Here is a 13,714-nt window from a genome sequence, read left to right as displayed (position 1 = left end):
TCATGCAATATGAAAGGTCACACCTCCCGGTTTCGATTTCGCTTTCTGTTACTATTTCTTTTCTCATTTGTTCGCTGTTGTCCGTGGCATCCATTGATATTCCACTTTTGTAGCAGAATCGACGTAAACAGATGGGAGTAATACGTACTTTTACACAACATCAAGAGAGGCATATGAAAGTATTTAGTTCAACATTTGAGCGAAATCTACAAATTTGGTATGGACCATGTATTAAATTTCATCCATTTAGCTCAAAGCATTTTTGAGTTATCGAGTTCACAGACAGACGAACGGACACAATACTGGAAAAAATTTTCGAATTCGGGAAATTTTGAAATTTCTATTGTTGATGAATGGTTTGATGATTACAATTGTTTCTTTTTGCATATTTCATACAAGGGAAAATATTTTTTTTAAAGTGACCATGGTTTCATCTGTTTACTATTCTTCTGAATGCTAATAGGTCATTCTTTGCATTTTCATAACAAAAATAACAAAATAGTGAGAATTAAGAATAGAATTGTTCGTGGCGAAAAATAATAAATTTTGGTGCGAAATTTTGGTTTGATGATTACAATTGTTTCTTTTTGCATATTTCATACAAGGGAAAATATTTTTTTTAAAGTGACCATGGTTTCATCTGTTTACTATTCTTCTGAATGCTAATAGGTCATTCTTTGCATTTTCATAACAAAAATAACAAAATAGTGAGAATTAAGAATAGAATTGTTCGTGGCGAAAAATAATAAATTTTGGTGCGAAATTTTGGTTTGATGATTACAATTGTTTCTTTTTGCATATTTCATACAAGGGAAAATATTTTTTTTAAAGTGACCATGGTTTCATCTGTTTACTATTCTTCTGAATGCTAATAGGTCATTCTTTGCATTTTCATAACAAAAATAACAAAATAGTGAGAATTAAGAATAGAATTGTTCGTGGCGAAAAATAATAAATTTTGGTGCGAAATTTTGGTTTGATGATTACAATTGTTTCTTTTTGCATATTTCATACAAGGGAAAATATTTTTTTTAAAGTGACCATGGTTTCATCTGTTTACTATTCTTCTGAATGCTAATAGGTCATTCTTTGCATTTTCATAACAAAAATAACAAAATAGTGAGAATTAAGAATAGAATTGTTCGTGGCGAAAAATAATAAATTTTGGTGCGAAATTTTGGTTTGATGATTACAATTGTTTCTTTTTGCATATTTCATACAAGGGAAAATATTTTTTTTAAAGTGACCATGGTTTCATCTGTTTACTATTCTTCTGAATGCTAATAGGTCATTCTTTGCATTTTCATAACAAAAATAACAAAATAGTGAGAATTAAGAATAGAATTGTTCGTGGCGAAAAATAATAAATTTTGGTGCGAAATTTTGGTTTGATGATTACAATTGTTTCTTTTTGCATATTTCATACAAGGGAAAATATTTTTTTTAAAGTGACCATGGTTTCATCTGTTTACTATTCTTCTGAATGCTAATAGGTCATTCTTTGCATTTTCATAACAAAAATAACAAAATAGTGAGAATTAAGAATAGAATTGTTCGTGGCGAAAAATAATAAATTTTGGTGCGAAATTTATAAGACAAATTGTTTAGAATTTTATTCTAAATTACATGAAGACGAAGAAATAAATGTATTGAGCATAAAAAGAACAGATTAATTCTACATTTTTCAAGTTTATTATGTATCTCCGTTATTCAAAAGAAATGCAACTATTTAAATATAGAGTTATACGTTATTTTCATCATTGTTGAATCGTTACCCTGCCGGGCTAACTAATTAATGCAAAGTTATAGTCTGGAATTTTTTTTTTATCAGAAAGAAAATTAACATAATTTTTCTCTCAATTTGAAAATATTTGTTTAGAATTCAGGTTCTCTCTGAATAATGTGCCAATGAATAGATAGGGAAATAAATATTAACCCTTTCTAAGGCAGGGGGAAGTATGATCCCCCTCAAATTTATCAATCTTTGTATAAATTTATGTAGGTTGGCATAAGTTCTGACAAATTTTTTTAGAAAGACAGAAACTTAGGGGCTTCAGTTCTTTATCTCACATAAAATGGTGTGTCTTGGTTTGTCACTTAATTATTAATTAACCAAATTAATTAATGAATCAAATTAAATTTATCTAATAAGCTAAATGAATCTCTTTTCTTATTCTAATTTCAAGCCTAAAAATATTTTAACATAATATGATTAGAAAAGAACGGCCCTTTAAAGGGTTAAATATAAAATCAAATATTAAATATAAAACAATAAATATCAAATATTAAATATAAAACTGAATAGACACGAATAAATGTTATTTGGATTGAATATTTATTTATTTTTCAAACAAACAACATTGTAGACGACTTAGTTATTTATTGTAAAATCATTGTTTGCTAGACTCTTTTATTTAGCTTAAGTTTATTCTTGTTCGTAAAGATGGTAGTTTGCATTCGATATTTCTTTGAATTCCCGATATAGTAAATCTCTAAAATGCAGTAGTCATTAAGTATTTTCGATGCCATTGCAGTATTCTTATAATTTTAGAAATGAATTAACAATTTTTTAATTAATTTAGCATTTTGAATTTAATTAAGATAAAATGAATTTTTTTGGACTATTGTGTCTTTCCTAACGATAAAACTTTGGCTTAGGGATCCGGAAATTCTAGGTTTGACGCTAGATTCAATCGAAAAATCGTCGTATAAACTTGTCTAAATTTGTTGGGTAAAATGATCTCCCATTAGAGTGGCGCAGAAGTTCCGAGAAACAGTTACTGTTTCAGATGCCATCCTCGTCATTTGATTACGGTTCAAAATTACAAGATCAGTGTCAAATTAATCCTCATGTTGTATCTAAACGAGACCTAAGTATAGCTAATCTAAATAAAAACGTTTTTCTACAAAAGCCGCTATAAAGCTGTTCTCACAAAGTAAATAAGCAAAGACTGAAAATTTTAACTACTGTTTAGTAAACGCTGCTTCCAAGGTAAGAAATTAAAATCATTTTAAGGAAGGAAGAATCGAAGCAGTTCACTTAAAAAAAGAATAATAGGAACTGAAATATTTAATATTTTTGTATGTATATGCGTATGTACGAATTAAAATAGTGAAATTTATGTATGTACGAATTAAAATATTTATTCCAATAAATTCAACTTTTTTAAGAAACAACAGATGGAAAAGTTTGATGAAGAATGGATTTCCTCAACTAATAATAAAGGAGAATTTATGCGTATATTCTAGCTGCACAAGCCAGGCTGTTTGACTTAAAGATACCAAATTTGGCATAAAATGACTTTGCAGAATAAAAAAGTTTTTCTCGGAGAATTTTTTTTGAAATTTTAATTATTTCAAAACTAAGCGAGATTTTGAAGTTTTTCTGTATAATTTTTGAGAATATTAAACAAAGTAATTTTTAAATCGTTTCAAAATTTGAAATAAAATCTTCTATCTAATGATATCAAGTTATTTGCCGTGTAATTTTATTCTAAATTCTTAAAAACCATATTTTTAATGTATATAGTTTTATCAAATACATTGAAATATTCGTAAAAACGTGTTTAAAAAAATTGAGAAATTCAGAGAAAGTTTCCATTTAATGAAGCTGATATCATTGAAAAGACAGTATACTGATTAAATAGTTAAAATGCTGCAAAAACATATTGAGTGCAGCAATATATATTCCAAAATTATTCCCGAAGAATTTCAAAATTTCAGAATTCTTTTTCAATTAACATAAAAGTAGACATGGTCAATCATATATATATGTAATGATATTTTAATTCTAATTTCAAATTAATTAATTTCCAAGACTTTATCTTAATTTAGCCCATAGTAATTTCATTCTAAAAATATTCTCTTGTTTCGTGATCCAATTCCACTTTCGGTTTAATTAATCCCTTTGTAAAAATAATGCGCCATCAGTAAGTACTACGTATCAAATGAAAGTGATCCCTCCGATGACCTTGCCAAGGTATCAAAGTTCATCACGTGTATTGCATTGGAGCGTGGCCGGAAATCCCATGTTATATAAGACTAGAGATCATTTGTTTCAGTCCTTTTCGCTTCTTTCTTACTTCTGCTTTTTTGCCGCACTGCGTCTGTTTGTAAATGAATTGCTTTCACGAAATGGATATTAAAATTAATTTAAAAATATAACATGTCTCTTAGCGTCTTCGAACCTGCATTCTGCTTTAACAAAAATAAGCATTATAAGCAATATAAGCAATAATGTTAATAATAAGCATTATAAGCAATAATGTTACACGCACGCACGCACGCGCGCGCGCACACACACACACACACACACACACACACACACAGAGAGAGAGAGAGAGAGAGAGATGCATATTCACAGACAGAGAGAGAGAGAGAGAGAGAGATGCATATTCACAGAGAGAGAGAGAGAGAGAGATGCATATTTACAGAGAGAGAGAGAGAGAGAGAGAGAGAGAGATGCATATTCACAGAGAGAGAGAGATGCATATTCACAGAGAGAGAGATGCATATTCACAGAGAGAGAGAGAGAGAGAGATGCATATTCACACACAGAGAGAGAGAGATGCATATTCACACAGAGAGAGAGAGAGATGCATATTCACAGAGAGAGAGAGAGAGAGATGCATATTCACACAGAGAGAGAGAGATGCATATTCACAGAGATAGACGAACATTCGATTTTAGCATTATCAGAAAAGATGTTAAAGTTTAGATTTTATTTCTACGAAATAATCAATATATTTTCTTATCTAAAAATGAACATTATCTGTTAAGTTTAACTTGTATACGTATTATATAACTTATAATGTCGCGTATAATGCGAGGATATAATATTTTACCAAAATAGCAGCAACATAGATAAAATAGTTTGCTAATAAATACTTGAACCCTATATTGTCCTCCGTATATTACATAGACATGGAATTAAAATTTTAATGTCGTGTGTATTTTAAACTGACCCTTTATTAACTTTCATCCTTATTCTGCAAAGGAAGTTTCCAAAGGTTTCTAGGAGGCTTTACGTGTAATCCCGGAAAGACAAACTCGGCCAATATAAACCTCTTCCATCAAAGTGCGTTCGGATATAACAAGGCGTCCATTCAGCCCCCTGTCCTTCAACATCTGCCACAAACACTCTATCTTCTACCTTTTGTTTTGATAGCAAAGTTTACCATCCCAGCACCATTTCCCTATCCATTTTTCTTGAGACTTCCTTCGGTTTTAATTAGAGCAGGCAACCTCCCAAGCGTTGGGCAGAAAATCAACAGGAACCCAAAACCTCTCAGAATAATTAACAGCTACGTGAGGGTCGCAGCCATTTTGACGAAGTACTTTGCTTAGCGAAGCTGGCGAGGTTTTCGATTTGCATGGAATAAGAGAGAGAGAGAGAGAGTGCACTTGTTAATGGATGGAGGGTTGGGCATGAGATTCGAAGTAGAAAGATAAGAAGTCTGTAGAGAAGGTTATTCTGAAGGAAGACATTGCTGTAGTAAGTAGACAGTGCGGTTGGGAAGTTTGAGGTTTGTTTGAGATGGACTTTATTGGGAATTAATCAGGAAATCAAAGGAATTCTAAGAAGACTGCTGACATCTTAGAAATAAGGGCATCTGATAAATGAAGTGATGGGTAATGTTTATATAAAATAATTTTAAAAATATATTTTCTATCCAGTTCAAACTTCGACTTTTATCTTGTAATCTTTATTATATAATGAAGAGGAATGTGCATGTTTATTGACATTTTACAAGACAGACCATTTTTATTACAGATACCAAATTTCGATACATATAATGGGTGAAAATAAAAATCTCACAGCAGTTTCTTAAAATGTTAAATAGAATTTTAATTAGTTTGAAATTAAGTGAAATTTTGACGTTTACTGGGCTAGCTTACAACAGTATAATAGGACGAAAAGTATTTTTGCATCCTCGTAAATTTCGAAACATTATCTCGCAAATGATATTTTTTTTGCCTCAAATTTTTCTATCTCTAGTTAATTAAAAAATATTTTAAATATATTTTACAATAATATATCTCATTTTTGAAGGAACTTCAAACCGTTTTCGTTGATGCTGCAAAAATATTTTATCCCAACTTTTTTTCCGTGGTTGATGATTAAGATTTGGAAAATTCGGTTTGTTTTTTCCGTGTGTTGATGGCAGTATAAGTCAAGCTTTTAAAGAAACTTGAGCATTTTTGTCGTATTTTCAATTAGGGTAGAATTTCAGAATCACAAAATGGCGAAATGTTTTTAAAGTGTGTTTATGTTTTAATTCATCTGTTCTTTCTTATGATATAATTGAATAGATAAAGAAAATACAGAAATTAAGGGGAAACATAACACAATGAACAGAATGATTAAAGCTAATTCTGTGGCTAATGAGTCTAAAATAATATGAATCATCACTCTCCCGATTTCTCTCTCTCTCACATACATACACACACACGGATTATATTGAAAGTACTAACGTGACGATACATTATTCATGAAGAGCTGAATGAGGAAATGGAATTGATAACGACCAACTGAACGTGACATGTCTGAAGAGCACCTATTTCACTATATAAAATTTGTTTTGAGTTTGAGGTTTTCGAGAGCCAGATAGTTGTTTTTATACCGAATTCTATTTTTTAATCATAATCTGTTAACATCTATCCTATAAAGGCATACGGAGAAAAATGAATGATAAGGACTCCAGGAAGCACAACCAGGTGGTGGAAATGACTCTCATTACGGTACAACCCATTAATCAGCTGCCCCAAAAGGGTACAACCCGATATCAGCTCAATCTCATATTATTTCTATATCCACTGGATATAAACGAGAACCTGCTTACCTTGCAAAACAACTTACCATTCATCCCTATATCTGAATTGCCCACCAGTGAGCTAAGACTTATAATTAAAGTAAAATTTTTCATATAGCATAAACGTTTGAGAAATATTATTTGAATAGGAGATTGAACATTCTTTCTGAAGTGAGAACTACTGCAAAATTGAACTATTTGTTCTTACTTATTTTAAATTGCGCTCGTAAGTATCAGATATTTCTTTTTCGTATCGCACAAAATTATGTCATCCTTGTTCTTATATAGGTTTCGACTAATTTTGGGATTGAATGATTATAAATTGCTCCAAAAACGAAGTTATTAAACAATTTAAATATGATATTCAATGAAAAAAGTATATATTTAATAAAAAAAATAATAAAATAGCAGTCTCTGAGGTAATTGGGAACAGATCATAAAATAAATTCCGAATCAATAGGTAGTAGTAGCTTCTTATTATTTCAGTATATTCTCTTCAATTTACCTCGTTACTCTGATGATGAGCCCATAACCTCTGGAATAATTGGGTGCATACTAGGGTAATTATGTGCATCGCTGTAACTCAGGTTGGTTAATTAATAAATTAAATTGAAAAGCAAGCATTGCTCCTTGAACCCTATAGGACGTGATTATGCACTCATATAAGCCTAATTTCTCTCTTATATCATCGTTTGGAATCGAAGAAAATGATAAAATCTACGAAATTCATTCAAAATTACTGACACTACAGATAATTATATCGTATTTAACTCGTCTTATTTATTAAGAACTTTCTTAATGCTATGCAAATATAAAGGTTACTCTGATTCGATAAATGTTTATTTAGTATATATTAAATGTTACATTAAATAGAAAAATATCAAATTTCATTGGAAAACTAATTTAATGGGCTATTAGAATTCTTCAAGAATATCTGTAGATTGGAATGGATTTTTTTCCCATTGTGAGTGGATAAAATGAAAAGCAAAAACGTAAAAGAATATCCCAAGTATTATACAGAAATTAAGACATTATGTGTTCGGTAAATATCAGAATCTAAATCTGTTAATAGACATTTAGCAGACGATTCCTTTTCAGACATTTTATAACTGTTACTATTTTTATTTCAGTTAAAATATTATTAAAAAGTAAAAGCAAACGATTTTTTCTTTGATAAACATATTTTGTTAATATTATTTCGTTTATTTTCTGTATCATAGTTGATGATCAATTGTAAACCTTCTGGAATCTGGCAATGTTTGTAAGATACGCTGTTATGTTGAAGGAATCAACAAGCCGATGGAATTCTAAATTGCTTGGAGTATTATTTTAGTTGTAAGAATTTAAGATGCTCTGCAAGCTATAGTTTGAAGCTTAAGAAAACGGGTAGTTTTCTAGAAAGCATGCAAAATTATGTTTAATTTATAGAAAAAAGATAAGTTCAATTAAAAAGCATTTAAATGTAAATTATTTTTAAAAAATACAACATTGAAAATAAAATTAATATTCATATAAAAGTTTAAAAAAAATAATTCCTCTTCACCATGTTGCAAACGACATTATTGATGGAAATGTAAAAAAAATATTGACTTGCATTATATTTCAATATTTAAATTTCGTATTACATGTTTAAAAACTATTATTCATATTTAGATGAAATTTTATGCCTTATACAATAAAAATACATTTTAAATGTTGAAGAAAATACATAAGTTTTAATTAATTTAAGATAGTAGGTTTGATTTTTCTATTAAAAAGTTTCTTATTTAAAAGAGAAACAAATACATTTTTGAAAAAAAAATTAAGTGATACGTATCACAAAATCCACAACATCATTTTATGATAATTTTTTATGCTTGATTCGTCTATCCTTATTTTATTTCTTATTTTACTTTTATTTATATAACAACGATAATTTATATAATAACGACACGCACAAAAAATGAATTCAAAGTCAACGAAACCCGCTTAAGTGTAAATTTAACAAAAATAATCTAAGGAAGGCCTCTTTTCAAACTGCCGGTGTCCACCACAGGATGTCCTTTTATTGCTGAAAATTGCTCACTAATATCAATGATAGATCAGCAGGTGTCTCCCTCCTATAACTTCTTTGAAGAAAAAGATGATTCTGTTTTAAATTGTGAGCGAGAAATTACCATGAGTTTTGAGGTTCTGGAATTCTCATACTAACCGGGTTCAACGAGTTAAGAAATTAAGTTTTCTGGTTCCTTTAAAATAATGGAAGCGAGATAATAAACAGTTGGGTTCATTAAACAGTTTTGCATAAAAAAGAGCATAAATTCGAATTCCATTTTTTTTAAAATTCAAAATAAGATGTACATTACTACAATATTTATGTTCATGTTCTTTAAATATATCACACTCAATTTTTTAGTTCATATTCACATTTTGCAGAATAAACTGATGAAAAAACGGCACAGACATTTATATAATATAAATAATATTCACTGGAAACTCTCATATATCTAGATAATAATAGTTTTTTGACGATGTTCGCAATTCGACCCAATAGGATCTACCTCCTGTTATTATAAAAGATAGAGAAAAAAATGATTTTAGTAACTGGTATTAATTTTTCTTGAAATAGTGCAGCACTTACTTATTGTATCTTTTTATAATGGTCTGGCGGAGTATAGTCAGAACTGGCTCTTGCGCCATTAAAACCTGCAAATCCAATCCAATCCAAATCCTTCTTACGGTTTGGTGCAAACAGGACGGTTCGCGGGAAGCAAACCTTCCAAGATCACAGCAAGGTCACGGTAGTAGTAATCTTCCAAATCCATAAGAACGAGTCCCCACACTCCTGCCGGATTCTACGTGTTGTGACTCAATATATATATTTTTTCAGCAATATAAAGAAGAAAACTCAGTATGAATTTTGAAAATTTTTCTTTAAATCCCTTCGGGGCCGCGGTGGCCTGATGGTATGATCTCAGCTTCGGAACCGGAGGGATTCAGGTTAGAGACCTGATACCACCGAAGAACCGCAATGTAAACGGGTTTGATGCACGTTAAATCCGTCGGGGCCACACGTCCTCCCATTGGTGTGGTGTGGTGTGGATGTTTGGGTAGTGGTGTTGCCAGTTCGGATGTTGTCCTCGCCATCTGACTCCAAAATTACGAGGTCCGCCCCAAAATAGCCCTAGTGTTGCTTTAAAATGGGGCGTTAATATATCTGAACTGAACAAATTAAACTTTCAATCGTTTGGAAATATTTTTCTACAAAATGGATTAAAAAAGTCAACAAATTTCATTTATTTAAATCATTGCATTTATGAATTATTGTATTCGCATACATACGATAAAACAGGCAAGCAAATGATCGAACCTTTGACGGGTTGAATGCAAACATTAAAAAAAATCTGTCCTTCTGATGATAAAATTATTCTCCAAATTTCATCAAAAGAACACTCAGAATTTTTGTGTTATCGTCTTCATTTGCACACAGACAGACAGATATCACTTCTATAAGTTTTGTTCAAAATTAAAAAAAAAAAAAGAAAAGAAAAGAAAAGAAACAACGCAAGTTTGATGTTAGGATAACACACTAAATTTCATCCCTTTAGTTCAATGCATTTTTGAGTCATTTTCACATATAGATAAATATATTTTTCAAAATATTTTCTTCGCATTTAGAGGAACCTGAAAAGTGTAGCGATTACAGTTCCTTTTGCTTTGCATCTTTTTTATACGGGAAAATAAAAATGAAATAAAAAATAGACAAAGAAATTTCCAACACGTCGTCATTCTTTCCTATAAATCACGGTGCCATAAAAACACCCTGTACCATTTAGTACTGCAATAATACTGCTCAAATGTTTCATAAAATACTGGGCAAATCAGAAGTAGCTGAATTTTTTTAACATGCACTATGCCATAATAGTTGCTGTACCTTTAAAAATTCATAAGCAAGCTCATAAAAATTCAAATAAATGGCAAAAGATTTCCTTTTTTAAATAGTACTATAGTACACAATTCACTCCCACATTTAAAGAATTTCCTTTTAACTTTTTTTTATTTGGAAGTAAGAAATCATAGCTTCGTGGTGGCTTCAAACTTTTTTGAATTTTCAAAACGAATGGTTTCTTTTCACATCTTAGTTTATTTTAGTCCTTATTCCAAGTCTAGCTAAATCAGAGAACTTTTTAGCCTTCGATGTTTTAAATTTGTGCAATGTATATCTTTGCCATTTACAATTGCTTATATCCTGGAATTAAAAAAAAAAACCCTGTGAAGGGCACAGGTTTTTCTAAATTTATCTTATGCTAAAACACCAAACCATGCTATATCATATGTCTTGGTTGGCTTCTAAACTGAGAGGTCATTGTTTGAGATGAACTTACATCAAAGATATGTACCAGTATCTTATATAAGCCTTATTCAGTCAAAGAACTAAAAATTCTCTGCATCTATAAAAATTCAGGAAAAAGAAAGAAGCACGGATATAAGTTGTATTTTTATAAGTTGTATCACAAAATTATTCTTAATAAACCTAGAACAGCTTCAAAGTGAAGGCTAATTCTATTTAACTAACAACTTGTTAAGTTTCAAATCACATTTTCTAATTGTTCGTAAAATAACATTAAAATACTCTTGTTTCCTATGCATCTCAACATATTCCTCTGAAACGCACACGTTTTATTAATCCATTATCATTTAATCCCATCGGTATTTCATTATCAACTTCGACTGATTATTCCTTAATTACCTGTTTGATAAATTTATCTAATTTTTGCGAAATAAAACGCGGGATTCCATTTTCGTTTGAAGTTCAGATGACGTCAAAAAGTTGTCTCCGAAGTCATTAACGACCCATTCGATCTTTAAAATCTCATTAGGTTGATATTCTCTTTTTTTTTTTTTGCTGTCATTTGACTTAATCAGGATTGCGTTTGATCATTATTAATGAAAACCATCGCTTAGTTTCTATCTTTTTAGATTCTATCAAACTCTTCAGTTTGGACACAGTTTTTGATAACATAAATGATTGGCTTCAAACAGATAAAGAATTGGAATAACAGCTTATTAGTTTTATTTAAAGAATTGCGAAAGATATATAAGATGAAATAAATGAAATAAAAAATGGGGGCAATTAGTTATGAATGACATGCTCTTTTAATAGAAAAGTTTAAATTTGCTTAGAAGTTAGGGATTTTTTTCAACTATGGATTGTATATTTGTAAAAAAAATCAACGTTTTATTTATAAAAGCAAATAGTTTTTAGTGCCGAATTATATAAGTAGTGATATTGGATATTGTTTTGGAATCGAGAATCATCTATCATTCAATGGAATTTATATTCATTACTTACACCTTAGAGTGTGCACGTAATTTCTCGTGCAAAATCACACCAAATGTAATCCAGGAATTGTTGGAATTCTAGATCTATAGTGGGTGTGTTGTGATTTTCTAATGAACTGCTCGGTTTTAAATATAATATTCTTAATCTACACAAACACAGCTACACTACAAAATTTACAAACACACATAGCCAATTAGGTTAAAGAAAACAGTATGGTGGAGGGATTCTACCGTTTCCAGCCGAAAGCATTCGGCGTTAGCGCAAGGGTTGCGCATGGCAAAAATTCGACCTCAGGGTGCAGGTCTGCCTTTCAACTGCTTGTCTTATGTAAAACGCCACAAGGGTGCGCTCTCTGCTCAAGGGGAAAAAGAGATGCTACAGTTCCTAAATAAGAACAACTATAATAATATATTTGAAATTATTATTTCTAAATATTAACTCGGGAACAATCAGGTTCTTAATGTTGGATTCCTCCAGTAACTTAGGAATCATAATCCCTTATTGTATCCATAAACAGTATCTTAGGAATGAAATAATTAATTTTGGAAAAATGCAGAACCAAAAAATTTTATATAGTACTTTAAGAAAACATCTACAACTCAAAATGATGATCTTGAATTAGTATTCTATTGTGTTGCTATGAACAATTAAAATAAAGACAGTAAATATCAGCTGCAACAAAATTAAGGATTTTGGAAGATATTTCTTAAAGAGCTGCATTTTTTTCGGTTTCTTTCTGTTTTCAATTCAATACGAAAATTACATGCTTTTATAAAGAGAAATAAGGACTGTATTATTAAAAACAGTTAACAGATGAAAAATTTAAATTTTGGATTTCAAATGATATATTTTTTATGACATATATTTTAAGAAGTCTAGAATAATTCCTATGAACTTTTACAGTAAATTTCTATTTTTTCTCTCTTTTTTTTGTATGTGAAACAGCATTATTTGACCTTCAAAATTAAATAAATAAATAATTTTAATTCTTTTCTTCCCACCACATTCATGACTTTCGTTTTATATTAAAATACTAGAGAAAAAATATCAATATATCTAAATTTCAATTACAGTGGTTTTTTTAAAAATATAATTACTAATGCTCCTTGCAAATCATTTGGTATTATGATCAAAATTCATTGACTTCTTTAAAGTTTATAGTTGTAAATATGTCCTTTAACCCTAACTGCATACCATCTTAAATTATGCTAATGCCATCTATTTTTTAAAAATAATATTTATAGGTTGGATAGTATCTATAAATTGCTTGATGCGACATGCGTGAAGGACAAAATAGCTCAAACGCTAAGGAAAAGAGTTGAATCTAGATCTATCAAATTTGTGGCCTCGTTATTTTTTGAATAATAAAGTTTCATTCAAAGAGGGATTTTGTAGATTTATTCGAATTTTTTAAAATCAAAACGTAATCCGAGTTTTAGGGTTTTTCTTTTATAACTTCTGAGCATATCATTTCTAAAAAACATATTCCAGTTTACATCATTTTTAAATTTAAAAAATAAGCCTTTTTGATGATATCAATTTTATTTCTAAACAATTTTTTTACTCTAAATTTGATAAT

This window comes from Argiope bruennichi, chromosome 3 (genome assembly GCF_947563725.1).
Source record: "Argiope bruennichi chromosome 3, qqArgBrue1.1, whole genome shotgun sequence".
NCBI classification, from domain to species: Eukaryota; Metazoa; Arthropoda; class Arachnida; order Araneae; family Araneidae; genus Argiope; species Argiope bruennichi.
The sequence above is the reverse complement of the archived record's forward strand: the minus strand, read 5'-3'. Positions refer to the sequence as shown.